Source organism: Lytechinus pictus, chromosome 8, assembly GCF_037042905.1.
Source record: "Lytechinus pictus isolate F3 Inbred chromosome 8, Lp3.0, whole genome shotgun sequence".
NCBI classification, from domain to species: Eukaryota; Metazoa; Echinodermata; class Echinoidea; order Temnopleuroida; family Toxopneustidae; genus Lytechinus; species Lytechinus pictus.
Window position 1 is genome coordinate 29,312,190 of NC_087252.1, and position 14,898 is coordinate 29,327,087.

Here is a 14,898-nt window from a genome sequence, read left to right on the forward strand (position 1 = left end):
TATTTCCAATTCGCCTGATGCCAATTCGTCCAATTGCCAACTCTTCCACTATCATTCGGTCTACCATCAGTTTGTCCACTATCCACATGGTCTAACTGCCGATTGGTCTACTCACCATTTCGTCTAATAACCATTTAGTCCAATAGCCATTTAGTCCATAAACCATTGGTCTAACTGGACTAAGTGTTAAATTGTGCAAAATGAATGGAAATTAAATGGATATTAGACCAACTGGTTATGAGACGAAATGGTCGTAGACGAAATGGTGATTAGACGAAGTGATGATTGGACCAAATGGTTAATGGACTAAATGGTTGTTAGACGAAATGTCGATGGACGGAATGGCATTAGACTAAATGAAAGTAGACCATGTGGTGAGTAGAGGAGTTGGCAGTAGACGAATTGGCAATGTACCCTTCACCCGTGCCTGTCCCCATTTGAAGATCGAGGCATCCATATAGACAAGCTCTGATTGCTCATGCTTGATGTCTTCGTGGACCTTCTTCATCAGTGGCCCGCCGATTGCCATAAAGCACTCTTGTCTCTTGTGACAAGAGTCCATTGCCATGCACTCAGAGTCTGAATTCACTTCGTATTGAGTGATATACTCCCTCGGGCTCTACAGCATCCCCTCACCAGTGGATTCCCTAACTCCTGAAATATCTTACTGTACCATCTGAAAAAAAAAATGTTTTAAAAATTGAAAGGAGAGGAAATTTATAGATTTATGACTAGATCATGTTTAGTGGCATTGTACGCATGGGTGAGATGTCCAAGATGATTTTTTCAATTTGCTCTTAAGAAGGATCAAGTGCCTCAACCATATTGATCAGCGTTCTGTTGAACCTCTTTGTAGTCCCGTTTCCTTGTTTTAGAGACTCGCAATACGCCCGTAAATCCTGCCGACTACGCCAAATGCAGCCCATGTGGCAAATGTACATGTAGAGGTTGGGTACCAATATAAACAAAGGCTTGAGATGCAAGAAGAAGATGTTTTAAGGTCAAAGCTTGTGAAATGGACTCTGAGAGTGACTAGAGAGTGTTTCACGAGTCCTTTGTATTTTGTATATTCTATGAAAGGGGGAGGGTTCCTAGTGTAGGGTTATCATAAAAATATCGAGGGGTCACGTGTCGTGGGTAATCTGCATAAATAGAGTCATGTGGAATTCCGCATTTCACAAAGAAAATAGGGTGGGTGTATGAGTAGTCTATAAACTGGTCAACTACTGTAGTTACAAATTTTAGTGATGGGTTATCAGAAAGCTATGTACAGACAAAGATAATATCCTTGTATTGACATTTTCAACCCCTTCCATGCTAAAAGTTAAGCCTCTAATTGTCATTGATATGCTGCGTAGGAGAAGTCTTAATTAGTAGTAATAATGATAACATTCCTGTTCTTATAGATGTGTTCATTAAAGCATAGATTGTACTATTTATCAAAGTGGAAGGAAATATATTTTAGGTCTAATATTAAAAGGATTTATATATCAGATGCTTGTTAAAAATATGAATTTCAATTGCCAAAGATTAGATTTCAACTCCAGAATGATTGAGAAACCGATCTAGAACCCAAGAACAGGGCCGGTATCCAAGTCAATACTTTGGCCAGAGTTTTGAGTATTTTTTACTCAGGCAAGTAAAATGGTCAACCATCTTTGATATTCAATTGTATTTTTGGCGAAGTAATTTGCTGAAATGTAAGCCACCCCCTTACTGGCTCAAGTCTGGCTAGCGTGCAGTTTACAAATGTACATGTGCGCAGTTGTACATCCTACGTACGGATGGATACATACATGTATATTGCACGTTAATTAGCTTAGATTTTATCACGTCACAATGGTTAAGTATTTTGCTTCAAATTGGTTTGATAAAGTAAAATACTTAAATGTCACACCTTATTTTAAACAATCTGAAATCTGATGTGAAAACGAGTTGTAAGCATTTTGCTTTTAATAATAGCCAAGTAAAATGCTAAATTTAATACGTTATTTGATACTTAATATTCAATACTTTCAACTGAATACCAGCCGGCCAGGTCACTATCCATATGTCAAATCATATGTATTTTACAAACAGCTTCATGAACACCAGAATGCTGGTGTTCATGAAGCTGATTATGATGTAGCCACTTTTTATCTGACTGACAATTATTTATACGTATTTCACCTTTTACTCTTGGGGGGGGGGGGGCCATTCCATACACCAACAAATTAAGTTTCCGATCATGAATTTCACCAAGGGTTAGTTTCTCATTAAGCTCCTCAATCTTCTTGTCTATGTTATTAGGTAGCTGGGGCAGGTCATCTTTTTCAATGGCGAGTAGACAACCAGATGTACTTGTTAGGCTAGTTTCTATGTCAGAAATGACCTTTTTTGTTGCTTCCATTTTCGTTTTCAAATTCGTTATCTCATTAACAACCGTATCAAGTTTGGTATTTACCTGAGAGGTGAAGCTGGTAAACATGTCTCTAATGTCGCTCATGAATGCCATTAATTCAGTAGGTACCGCGTTGGGGGTCGGCGGTCCATTTACATCGTGTACCGTGCTGGTGCTGGACGTGCGGGAGGTATCGGCGAAATTGGCGCCAGCCGTGGCACCCTGAGGCAACGTGACGTCATGCGTATCGTGGCTTGCGATTCCCAAGTTTTTCTGACCAGTTTCCCTCCTTTTAGACCCAGTATTGTTGGCTTTTTTACCTGGTTGCCCCCGTAGATTGTACTCTTTCTGTCTAACGTCCATTTTGGCAATATTTGATCCAAGTAGGCATGTAATTTTCCACCAAAATATAGTATGTTTTCAGGAGCTCACTCAAGAGTGCTACCGCTCTGTCGACATCGCGTTTAGTGGTACAGTAATATCTTACTGTACCATCTGAAAAATAAAAATGTTTTAAGAATTGAAAGGAAAAAGAAATTTATTTATTTATGACTAGATCATGTTTAGTGGCATTGTACGCATGGTTGAGATGTCCAAGATGATCTTTTCAATTTGCTCTTTATTTAAGAAGGATCAAGTGCCCCAACCATATTGATCAGCGTTCTGTTGAACCTCTTTGTAGTCCCGTTTCCTTGTTTTAGAGAATCGCAATACGCCCGTAAATCCTGCCGACTACACGAAATGTAGCCCATGTGGCAAATGTACATGTAGAGGTTGGGTACCAATATAAACAAAGGCTTGAGATGCAAGAAGAAGATGTTTTAAGGTCAAAACTTGTGAAATGGACTCTGAGAGTGACTAGAGAGTGTTTCACAAGTCCTTTGTATTTTGTATATTCTATGAAAGGGGGAGGGTTCCTAGTGTAGGGTTATCATAAAAATATCGAGGGGTCACGTGTCGTGGGTAATTTGCATAAATATAGTCATGTGGAATTCCGCATTTCACAAAGAAAATAGGGTGGGTGTATGAGTAGTCTATAAACTGGTCAACTACTGTAGTTACAAATTTTAGTGATGGGTTATCAGAAAGCTATGTACAGACAAAGATAATATCCTTGTATTGACATTTTCAATCCCTTCCATGCTAAAAGTTAAGCCTCTAATTGTCATTGATATGCTGTGTAGGAGAAGTCTTAATTAGTAGTAATAATGATAACATTCCTGTTCTTATAGATGTGTTCATTAAAGCATAGATTGTTCCATTTATCAAAGTGGAAGGAAACATACTTTAGGTCTAATATTAAAAGGATTGATATATCAGATGCTTGTTGAAAACATGAATTTCAATCGCCAAAGATTACATTTCAACTCCAGCTGACAAATCAGAACGATTGAGAAACCGATCTAGAACCTAAGAACAGGGCCGGTATCCAAGTCAATACTTTGGCCAGAGTTTTTAGTATTTTTTACTCAGGCAAGTAAAATGGTCAACCATCTTTGATATTCAATTGTATTTTTGGCTAAGTAATTTGCTGAAATGTAAGCCACCCCCTAACTGGCTCAAGTCTGGCTAGCGTGCAGTTTACAAATGTACATGTGCGCAGTTATACATCCTGCGTACGGATGGATACATACATGTATATTGCACGTTAATTAGCTTAGATTTTATCACGTCACAATGGTTAAGTATTTTGCTTCAAATTGGTTTGATAAAGTAAAATACTTAAATGTCACACCTTATTTTAAACAATCTGAAATCTGATGTGAAAACGAGTTGTAAGCATTTTACTTTAATAATAGCCAAGTGAAACGCTAAATTCAATACGTCATTTAATACTTAAAGGAGAATGAAACCCTTGAAACCAGCTGAATCCATATCAAAGAGAAAAATCAAAGAAAAATATTGTTGAAAGTTTGAGGAAGATTGAATGAATAATAAGAAAGTTATGAGCATTTGAATATTGAGATCACTAATGCCATGTAGATCCTCCCATTGGCAATGCGACCAAGATCTGTTATGTCACACACGTACAACTCCCTCATTACCCTAGTACTTATTTCACTTATATTCTCTCTTTTATAGAGTGTATCACAAGGTGAGGTGTTCTCTTTATGAGAGGACAAGTACAGAGGTTTCACAACATTATATCATTGATGAATCGTTTGTCATATGATTAGAATGAGCAAAAAGAGATGTTTTGGGGTATATTTTCAATGTTTAAAAGGGGAGAGTTTTTCATCTGTGACATCATAGATGTTGGTCAAATTGCCAATGGGAGGATCTCCATGTAGCATTTGTGATCTCGATATTCAAATGCTCATAACTCTTCTATTGCTAGTCCTATTTTACTCAAACTTTTGTTGATCTTATTCTTTGATTTGTCTGCTTTCACAAAAGCTAACTTGCTCCAAGAGTTGCATTCTCCTTTAATATTCAATACTTTCAACTGAATACCAGCCGGCCAGGTCACTATATTATGTAAAATCATGAGTATTTTACAAACAGCATTATGAACACCAGAATGCTGGTGTTCATGATGCTGATTATGATGTAGCCATTTTTTATCTGACTGACAATTATTTATACATGTACGTATTTCACCTTTTACTCTGCTGCAAATATTTCAGTTCTTTTTACATGTCTGGTTTTAGGAAATTGCAATATGTGTCATGATGGTAATGACTAGTTACATTTATTCTATTTCAATAACGGTTTTTACTTGTAATGTTAATGTTAAACAAATGATAAAAATTGTCAAGAAGTAAGAATTACTAGGTGTCCAGGGCCCTGTCTTACAAAGAGTTGCTGGCCGTCCATAGTTGTGATTGATCGGATCAATCACAACTATGGACGGCCAGCAACGTCAACATCTGTTATGCATGTTTGTTCAAAAGATTTTCTAGATATGAATGTATATCCACAAATTCATTGATTTCTTGACAATTTGGTGTGTTCTCCTTTGTTTGCAAAGGAAATTTTGCAAATTTCCTGGAGAAAAAATTATGACACTGATGGATTTCCATAGTTACGATTGATTGGATCAAACGTAACTCTCTGTAAGACGAGTCCCTGGTGCCCAGGCCTACCTTTGGAACAGGGGCCCATTTCATAAAGGATTTACAACTGTTGTAACTTTGCGATCATGGCAACTACCATGGTAACAGGGCTCAGCAGCCAATCAAAATCCAGGTTGCCATGGTAGTTACCAAATGGCAAAGTTACCATAGTTTTTAACTCTACATGAAAAGGGCCCCAGGTCTAACATTTGGACTGTTTGAAAGTGTGTGCAATTACAATGCCCAAGCAAAATGATGTGGATTATATGTTTATAAGAGAGTGATGTAGATGCTTGTTATGTGGTCAACCATTTTCTTGTGGGGTGCTGTGGTCTAGTGGTTACGGCTCTCGTGTTTCAATCAGAGAGACGAGGGTTCGATTCCCAACCATGGCGTGTTTTCCTTCAGCAAGAAATTTACCCACATTGTCCTGCACCCAACCCAGGTGAGGTGAATGGATACCCTGCAGGATTGATTCCATGAATGCACTGAGCGCTGAAAGACAGCTTGAGCTAAAGCAGGGGTAGTAATAATAACAATGCGCCTCGGAATAGATTATTTCTAGATAGATGGCGCTATATCAATGCCTATTATTATTATTATTATTATTCATCTCAGAACCATGACCTGTCAATGGAACTACTCATTAGTACTAGTCATAAGCACATTTTCCTGTTACTGATCATGTGATAGATTTCAGCCAATCGATGATCAGTATCCAAATCAACATTTTATGAATATTTATGATGATATTCTTAATTCTGGATATTATCAAGTTTATGTAACAATATTGTGACTGTTTGCCTAGCTTAGCTAGATGTTTATTTGTCATGAAAATTATATTAATGTTATTATGTTTATCGCCATTTACATTTACTGGCAAAACCTGTTTGAAATGATGTATGATATTCTTTTTCAGTAACTTAATATATGTATGAACATTGCAAGGTTTACATCTTTCTGAAATAGCTAATACAGATGTATTATGTGTACTGTATATAATCCTTTGGACTTTTAGATATCTGTTAAGGTTGTCATTTGATTTCAGTACAGTACTTAGTCTTGATATTATATGATTCATTAAATGCATTAAATCCACTCTGCGGGGTGCTCAGGGGCATCCAGAAGGAGGAATATAAAAATAAAGAAATGTAGGAAATATCAAAGACAATTAGAATTAACAGTTTCTCCCTTTAATTCTGAGTCATTAATACAAAATGAATTGAAAATTGAAATAAAATAAAATGGAAGAGTTTAATTGAAAGTTTAACAAAGAACAGACAATATTCAAAACCAAATAATGGATATTAAAATCTCAAATAACAGTACATAAACATTATTAATATCATGCATTTATTTGATAAAAGATGCTATGAGGTACAAGGCCTCCTTTTTTCCGTCGACCTTGAAGACTACTGTACTTTTGATATTATGGCCATGGCTAAAGGTCGTTATCTCATAATATATTTCAAGCACAATTTATGATTGAACAATTTCTCTTTGCTTACAATAAAACCCCTGCTTTGATAATAACATTAAGAGTACTCTGTGTATTCCTCTAAAAGCAGTGCGTGATTTCAAATTTCATAATTTGTTTATTCCTTGTCTGTTGTCACAAAGTAAAAGGTCTAGTCCCAATCTGGTAAGTCTGAAGTGTAGAAAGTACTTTATCAATAACCCACAACTCAAAAACTCCTGAAGCCCAAATTTCCAACAGCAGCCAAAACAATTGTTTGCCAAACAAGCATATAAAACAGTGTGATATACATGTATATTTGAATATTTCATAGCAATTTTTAGAGGTCCCTACGACAATAAAAGAATGACACTTCACTCACAATAGTTGAATAATTGTACCTTAATTTATTAGGCAGTTCATGTCTTCAACCGCGGCGCCGTCAAGGGGCGAATTCACTGTCGTTGCATTAACACTGAAACTACTCCACCACAAGGTGGCGCTATAACACAAACAACAAACATTGGCGCTAAATAGTTTGACTGGTATGAAAAGTTGGTTGTACAGTATGTAGCTATTGCAACCCTAGTCTAGTTCTAGACTCTATTTTACTGAATTCCTTATCCCCCAATCGTACGCCAAGCCTGGTGAACGCGTGACCCCGAAAACCTGTACCCTGAGTTTCTTGGAGGTCGGGGTCATGCGCTCACTCGGCTTGAGGTACATTCAGTCATTAAAGGTCAAGTCCACCTCAGAAAAATGTTGATTTGAATCAATAGAGAAAAATCAGACAAGCACAATGCTGAAAATTTCATCAAAATAGGATGTAAAATAAGAAAGTTATGACATTTCAAAGTTTCGCTTATTTTTAACAAAATAGTTCTATGAACGAGCCAGTTACATCCAAATGAGAGAGTCGATGATGTCACTCACTCACTATTTCTTTTGTTTTTTATTGTTTGAATTATACAATATTTCAATTTTTGCGAATTTGACGATTAGGACCTCCATGCCTGTAGCACAAAATGTTAAAATAATGGAATTCCACATGTTCAGGTAGGAATGAAACTTCATTTCACATGACAATGATGAGAAAATCAAAATAGTTCATATTTCATATAATAAAATACAAAAGAAATAGTGAGTGAGTGATGTCATCGGTCCCCTCATTTGCATGCCGACCAGGATGTGCATATAACTGTTTTGAAAAATTAAGCGAAAATTTAAAATGTTATAACTTTCTTATTTTACATCAGATTTTGATGAAATTTTCAGTGTTATGCTTGTTTGATTTTTCTCTTTCTATTCAAATCAGCTTTTTGTTGGGGTGGACTTGTCCTTTAAGGAATTCAGTAAAATAGGGTCTAGAACTAGAATACTCCATCCCGGTGTATCCCATCTTGTCAAATATGGCATGAAATTGAACGGTTTAGCTGATATTTATGTTTAATTTAATAAATCTGCAATATTTTACCCCAAAAGAAAGCATTTTTGTCTCAGATGTTTGCTTTGAGATTTGGAGATATGTGATGACTTGCATTATAGATGGGGCTTTGCCCCCCCCCCCCCCCCCACACACACACACAAGAAAAAGGAGAAAACTCAAGAAGAGGAAGAGAGATGCTATTTTTCAATTACGGGCATAAGTGCCGCTGCCGGGGATCGAATCCCGGACTTTCCACGCATAGCCAGGCGCCTTAGACCACTCTGCGACGGCACCTCAACGGATTGAAAATGAAGAGTGAACAGAGAGAGAGAAAGAAATATATTTTTAAAGGCAAGAAAGGGGGAAGACATGGAATGGGGAGAAAAGGGGGAAAAGAAAGAAGGGGATAAGAGAAAGAGGGGAAAGAAAATGGTGAAAAGAGAGAAAGTAGGCAAGCTAAGGGGGAGAACATCCAGAGAAGAGAAATTGAGAGGGTAAATAAGGGAAAGAAAAGAGAGGAGGGAAAGGGGAAGAAAGAAAGAAAAGAGGTGGAGAGATAGAAAGATGGGGGGAGAGATAGAAAGGAAAGCAAAAGAAGGAAAATTGACCCTCCCCCCCAAAAAAAAAAAAAATGAGAAAGGAAGAAAGATAAACGGAAGCAAACGAATACAAGGGAGAGAGGAAGCTATAAGGGAAATAAAATGAAGGTTAAAGAGAGAGAAGGGGAGTGAAAGAAGGCAAAGGAGCGGGAAAGAAACTGAATGAAAGAAAATAAATAGAGAAAGTAAAGAAGCGAAGGGAGAAGAAAGAAAGCTGAAAGGGAGAGGAGTAAAAAGAGAGATCTGTGACCCCCCCCCCAAAAAAAAAAAAAAAAAAATGGAAGGAAGGAAAGAGAAAGGGAGCAAAATATACTTTTATTATCTGATCGGCCTTCCCATATACTTCGGGCTTGCTTTGTTATCAATTAAAAAGATGCGGGTGTGGGCATGCAGAACTATTCAAAATCTATTGTTCTCATATTTTTCCAGTACAACATGGAAGAAAGGGGGGGGGTTAAGTCCGGATGCGAGCGCGGCCTTATTGCCTCCTGCGAGTCGTCCCTATCCATCCACCCAAAAAAAAATGCAAATGGGAAGATAATAGCAGTGCAGAAACAACGGCCCAAATCCCGTTCCCCATGGCTATAAAAATACAAAGGGAATTTGTTTTTTAATGAAGGAAGAATTCCTTACCTAAACGACCTAAAACCATGCGGATGGTAGTCCAGATTGAACCTTGGTGTTTGCATGACTCCCATGCACTCTCGAATCAGTGCTAAACTACTCATCTTCCCTCCTCAAAGATGAGTGGATTAGCGCTGATTATTAGAGAGTTGGAGTCATGTGCCCTCTATGTTAGCTTTGGGAAAGGGAACGACCAAGGTCCAATCTGGAGCCTGTTGCATAAAACTTTTTACCTGAGAAAAATCTGGTAAAAACTGAACACTAAGGTTAGTCTGATTTCTGCCATTGACTTTAACACAGATCAAAAACTCCGGTATAAACTACGCGGATGGCAGTTGTGACCCTAAAAACCTTTAACAGATAGATAGCTAGATAGACACAAGCGGATCCAGGTAGTGAAGCGACGTTAATTAAGAGAACGTTACAGAGATAGATTGTTTTAAGAAGAAAAAGTAGAAAGGTGAGGAAAATATGGCGAATAAAAGAAGAGGAAGAAAAAAATAAACGGATAAAGAACAGTGGGGGAAAAAAATTAGAGGATGGGAGGGGGGGGGGTGTGGTCGGTAAATATCAAACCTTTTACACTCTAAAATAGAAGAGTAAAAAATTTACCCAATATTGGGTTGAAAGGGAACAAGCATGTTTGCTGTGTAATTTTCCCCCAATATTGGGCAAAATGGAAATGTAAAGTGTAAATTTCAACGCAATATTGCGTAAAGTTTGTTAAGTATGTGGTATTATTTTACCCATGTCATCTTCTCAATTTACCCAATATTGTGTAAACCATTTTTTTTTTTTTTTTTTTTTTTAAGAGTGTAGGTCACTAGGGCCTACACGTTAGCATTATTGAGAGTATTCACAAGAATTATGTGGTTTTCAAGTCAATAGAAAAAGTTAACTTTTCAGAGCTGAACCAAACTTTAGCTCACGCGTTGTGTTTACATATTTAAGTTTTAATAAGACGCGTATCTTCTTCATAATTTTTTACAAATATTTGTAATTCTTGCAAATACTTTCTACTTATATTCTTTAGTGGCATATATATTTATGTATTTCTGAGTTTGTCATTATTTGCATGGTCTCTGTTTGCTCTAAAATACGAGTGATATTCGATAACAGGTTTGTAAATTTCATTTATCAATTTATTTATACATATATAGTTATTTATTTCTTCATTTATTTATTCCTTATTGAAACATACGAGAGATATGGATCTAACCTATTCAGATAAAAAAAAAATTGTCAGAATGCTTCTGTTTTTCGAACTCAGCAGTTCAATCGATTTATATTCTCTTTGCACATTATGGTCGAGATGAATAAAGTACAAACACGATGTGCTTCATTTAAAAGTATTATACTGCATCCGTTTGCAGGTCAAAGTCAATAATATCAGAGTTAGATGGAAATATAAGCAAATTGCAGGTCAAAGCTCATTGTCACACGGACCTTGGATATGCACATCTGCTTATTGGGGATTAACCATGCATGTGCTGGTGTCATTTAACTCTTCACACGCGAACATTCTCCAAATTATTTTAAATTAAAAAAAATCTAATTTTTCTTCCCGCTTCATTAATAAACGAGAAGAAAACATTATGAGCACAATTAATTACATCCCATTACTAGGGCCTATCCCCCATGATATAACCGTCCCACGGGGGGGGGGGGGGGGTCAAATGTATTACCGTACACATGCGTGACCAAATTATCTGATTTCCAAACACCCCTAAACGAGTTTTTCTCTGTGTGCAAAATAACCCCCTAAACAAGTTTTTCGCGGGCTTCACATTTTGGCCCCGGGAAAAAGCTTGGGGGAAAAAACAAACCCTAAACACGTTTGGCTGGTCTTAAAAAAACTTTTTCATGAAAAAAAAACATACCCTAAATACGTTTGACCCCGCGATTGACCATTGACTCGTCTTTCAAGACCACCTTTTTTAATCGGTGTTTTTGATATCCTTAATGAGTGCGCGCGCGGCCCGTGTCCAAAACTTAAAAAAAAAACAAAAAAAAACACCCCTTTAATTTGACTGGGATAACCGTCTGCCAAACAAATTTGACCAATAACGGGATATCAAGTCCGGGGATAACATTTTTGGTCGATTGTTGACCATCGTTATTTACTCCCTTACATGCTATGGGTGATTTAGGTATATTCTCATTTGGTCCGGCCCAATATCCGCATGGTCTAATTGCCATTTAGCCCACTCACCAGTTCGTATATACCCAGTTGGTCCATAAACCATTTGGTCTAATTGGATTAGTGTTAATGGGTATTAGACCAGCTAATTATTAGACGAAATGGTTATAGGCGAACTAGTAATTAGACGAAATGATTATTGGACCAAATGGTCATCGGACCAAATGGTTGTTTGATGGAATATTGATGGACTGAATGGCATACCATGTTATGAGTGGACGTGGTGGCAGTATACTAATCGGCAATTTACCATTTGAACAAGGTGCCGTTTCATAAGCACTTGTTATAATAAGAAATGCACGATTTCCATGAAAATTTACCGACTACCAGCCAATCAGATTGAAGGATTTCAGTAGCTTAAAACTTAAATTTGTTATCATAACAAGCAACAGGGCCCAAAAAGTTGGTCAAAATGCCGACCAACAATATATTATTGTTGGTCATAACTTATGCCTAATCCTTGTAATGTTCAATTAATTACCATCGTTAGTGGTAAAAAAATCTCTTTCTTTTCATTATTTTTATTGGCAGGTACGATTAGGTCAAAATGATTTAAGTAGCAAAAGATAAATTTTGTCATTTTCATTCTTCTCAAGTGTCGAAAAAACTATGATACACTCTAAAAACAAAATCAGTCAAAATGACTAGTTAATAGGGTCAGCTGGGTGCAACTGTTATTCTAGTCATATTACTATTTTCTAGTCGTATTTTACTAGAACAGAGTTATTTCTAACTTAGAATATGTGTCAAAAATCATAAGAAGTGTGACTAGCATATCAGTTGCACCCAGATGACTACTTGTCTAGTCAATTTGACTCATTTGTTTTAAGAGTGCATCATACACTTCTTTCATGTCTTTAGTATTTACCGCTAAACAGGATTATGACCAAAACTAAATTTCATATTTTAAAGGGCTCTGGAAAAAATGACTATAGTACTGAAATGAAGAGGCGACAGTTTTAATACAATTACAGATTTAAGAATCTATCGCTCGAGTTGCTTCTTATCATCTTTAAGAAGAAAACAAAATTACATTGTCATTACCGATGTCGAAGACGGAAAAAAAATGTGATTTTGATTTCCCTACCCTTCTTCGATGATATTACGTATAAATCATGGTCACATGAGCATACATGGCTCTGGAAAGCGCGGGTGCAGCAAGGGTAAATTGCCAACTCGTCCACTCACCACATGGTCTACCTTCATTTAGTCTAATGCCATTCCGTCCATCAACATTTCATCTAACAACCATTTGGTCCAATCATCACTTCGTCTAATCATCATTTTGTCTATGACCATTTTTATCTCATAACCAGTTGGTCTGATATCCAGTCCATTTTCATTCATTTTGCTCAATTCACACTTAGTCTAATTAGACCAAATGGTTTATGGACTAAATGGCTATTGGACCAACTGGTTATTATAGGCGAAATGGCCATTAGACCATGTGGATAGAATGGACGAACTGATCAAATGATAGTGGACGAGTTGGCATTAGAGGAATTGCAAATAAACCGCAGCATGCACCTCCTAGATTTTCGGGGGGGGGGGGGGGTGCTACGTACGTCATACACCATAGGCAACACCCCCTGAAAATGAGGCTGGTATGCTGAAAATCATATAAATGTAGAACTTTGACCTAAACCAGCTCTTTAGAAATCGTTCCTAGGCCGGTGGCATAATATTGAAACACGAGAGAGGATAATCATTAAACGATCTATCAGGGGCCTCACTAATTCTAAGGTGAGATATTTATTTATTTATTTATTTATTAGAAAATATTTATTCAGGATAAAAAAGATCAGCTAAATTGCTGTTTTACATCAATGTCCTGATTTAACAGGGATAAAAAACATATAAAGTTACAATAATATCATGATGCAACATACATATAAATATTTAAACTTAGCTACTAAAATATGATAAAAAAATACTGTAAATAATTATGTTAAGACATTGAAAAAATGAGATTACATAGTTACTGAAATATGATAACAAAATACTGTAAATAATTATATTATGACATTAAAAAAAATGGAATTCAGTTCGAACTAGTTAAGTAATCACGGCAAGATAATCTGATAACACCACCCCAACCTTTCACAATGATGCTTCATATGATAAGTATTAGAGGAGAATGAAACCCTTAGAACAAAAATAGCCCGTGTGAAATCAGAAAAATCAAAGAAACAGACCAACGAAAGCCTGAGAAAAATCGGACAAACAATGAGAAGGCAACGAGCACCCGAACAATGCGATCACCAACGCTACGGAGACCTCCACACCGGCAACGCAACAAAGATGTGCGATGCCACCTGCGAACAACTCTCCCCTGGGCCGGCATCTCACAGTCCATTAAAGGGAAAGCTGCTAACATGCGACACCACACATCCCCGTCGCACCGCCAATTGGAGGATCCCCACAGCACCAGTGATCGCAACATTCAAACGCCCACAACCCTCCCACCGGCCGCCCGTCCGACCCCTCCCAAACCCCCGCCGATCTGCCTCCTCGACCCCTCCGCCTCGACACCAGACTACCTATTCCAAAGATTATACATTCTCTTGAAGGAGTTAATTGAAGGTAGATTTTGAAGAAAATGTGGTAAATTATTCCAGATTTTTTATTCTGAAAATAAAAAAGACCTCTTAAAACATTCCAAATTCGGTTTGGGTGGTATAAAGGCCCGTTTACACCGCATCCGGCACGGCGACCGTGCACGGCATTCCGGCACGGCATACGGCACGCCGTGCTGTTTTCCAGTTTCCACTGCCCCACGGCACGGCAATAAAGCCGTGCACGGATCCCGTCCAGCAGGCAAAAACCGTCCAATGTACCCATGAAAACCCAAGGCAAAGAAGCCTGCTTCAGGCGTGGCAAGAAGTAATTTTTAAGGATTTTCGTGTATCTATGTCCTATGTATAAATTAATCTTGTCTTGAATTCCACCAAGAAGCATCAATCTGACGGACTGCTCATTGGACAGACACAAATATTCTTTGTTATTCACTCATATCTATACGGGAATTGATCGTTCTATTTAAATGTAATTGAATTTTGTCATGATTAATCTTTTTATTTTACACTTTGCTTTCCATACTTCACTTCCCATTTCTATGCCATTGTCACCTGTTCATCTCATTCCTTAGTTTATCTCA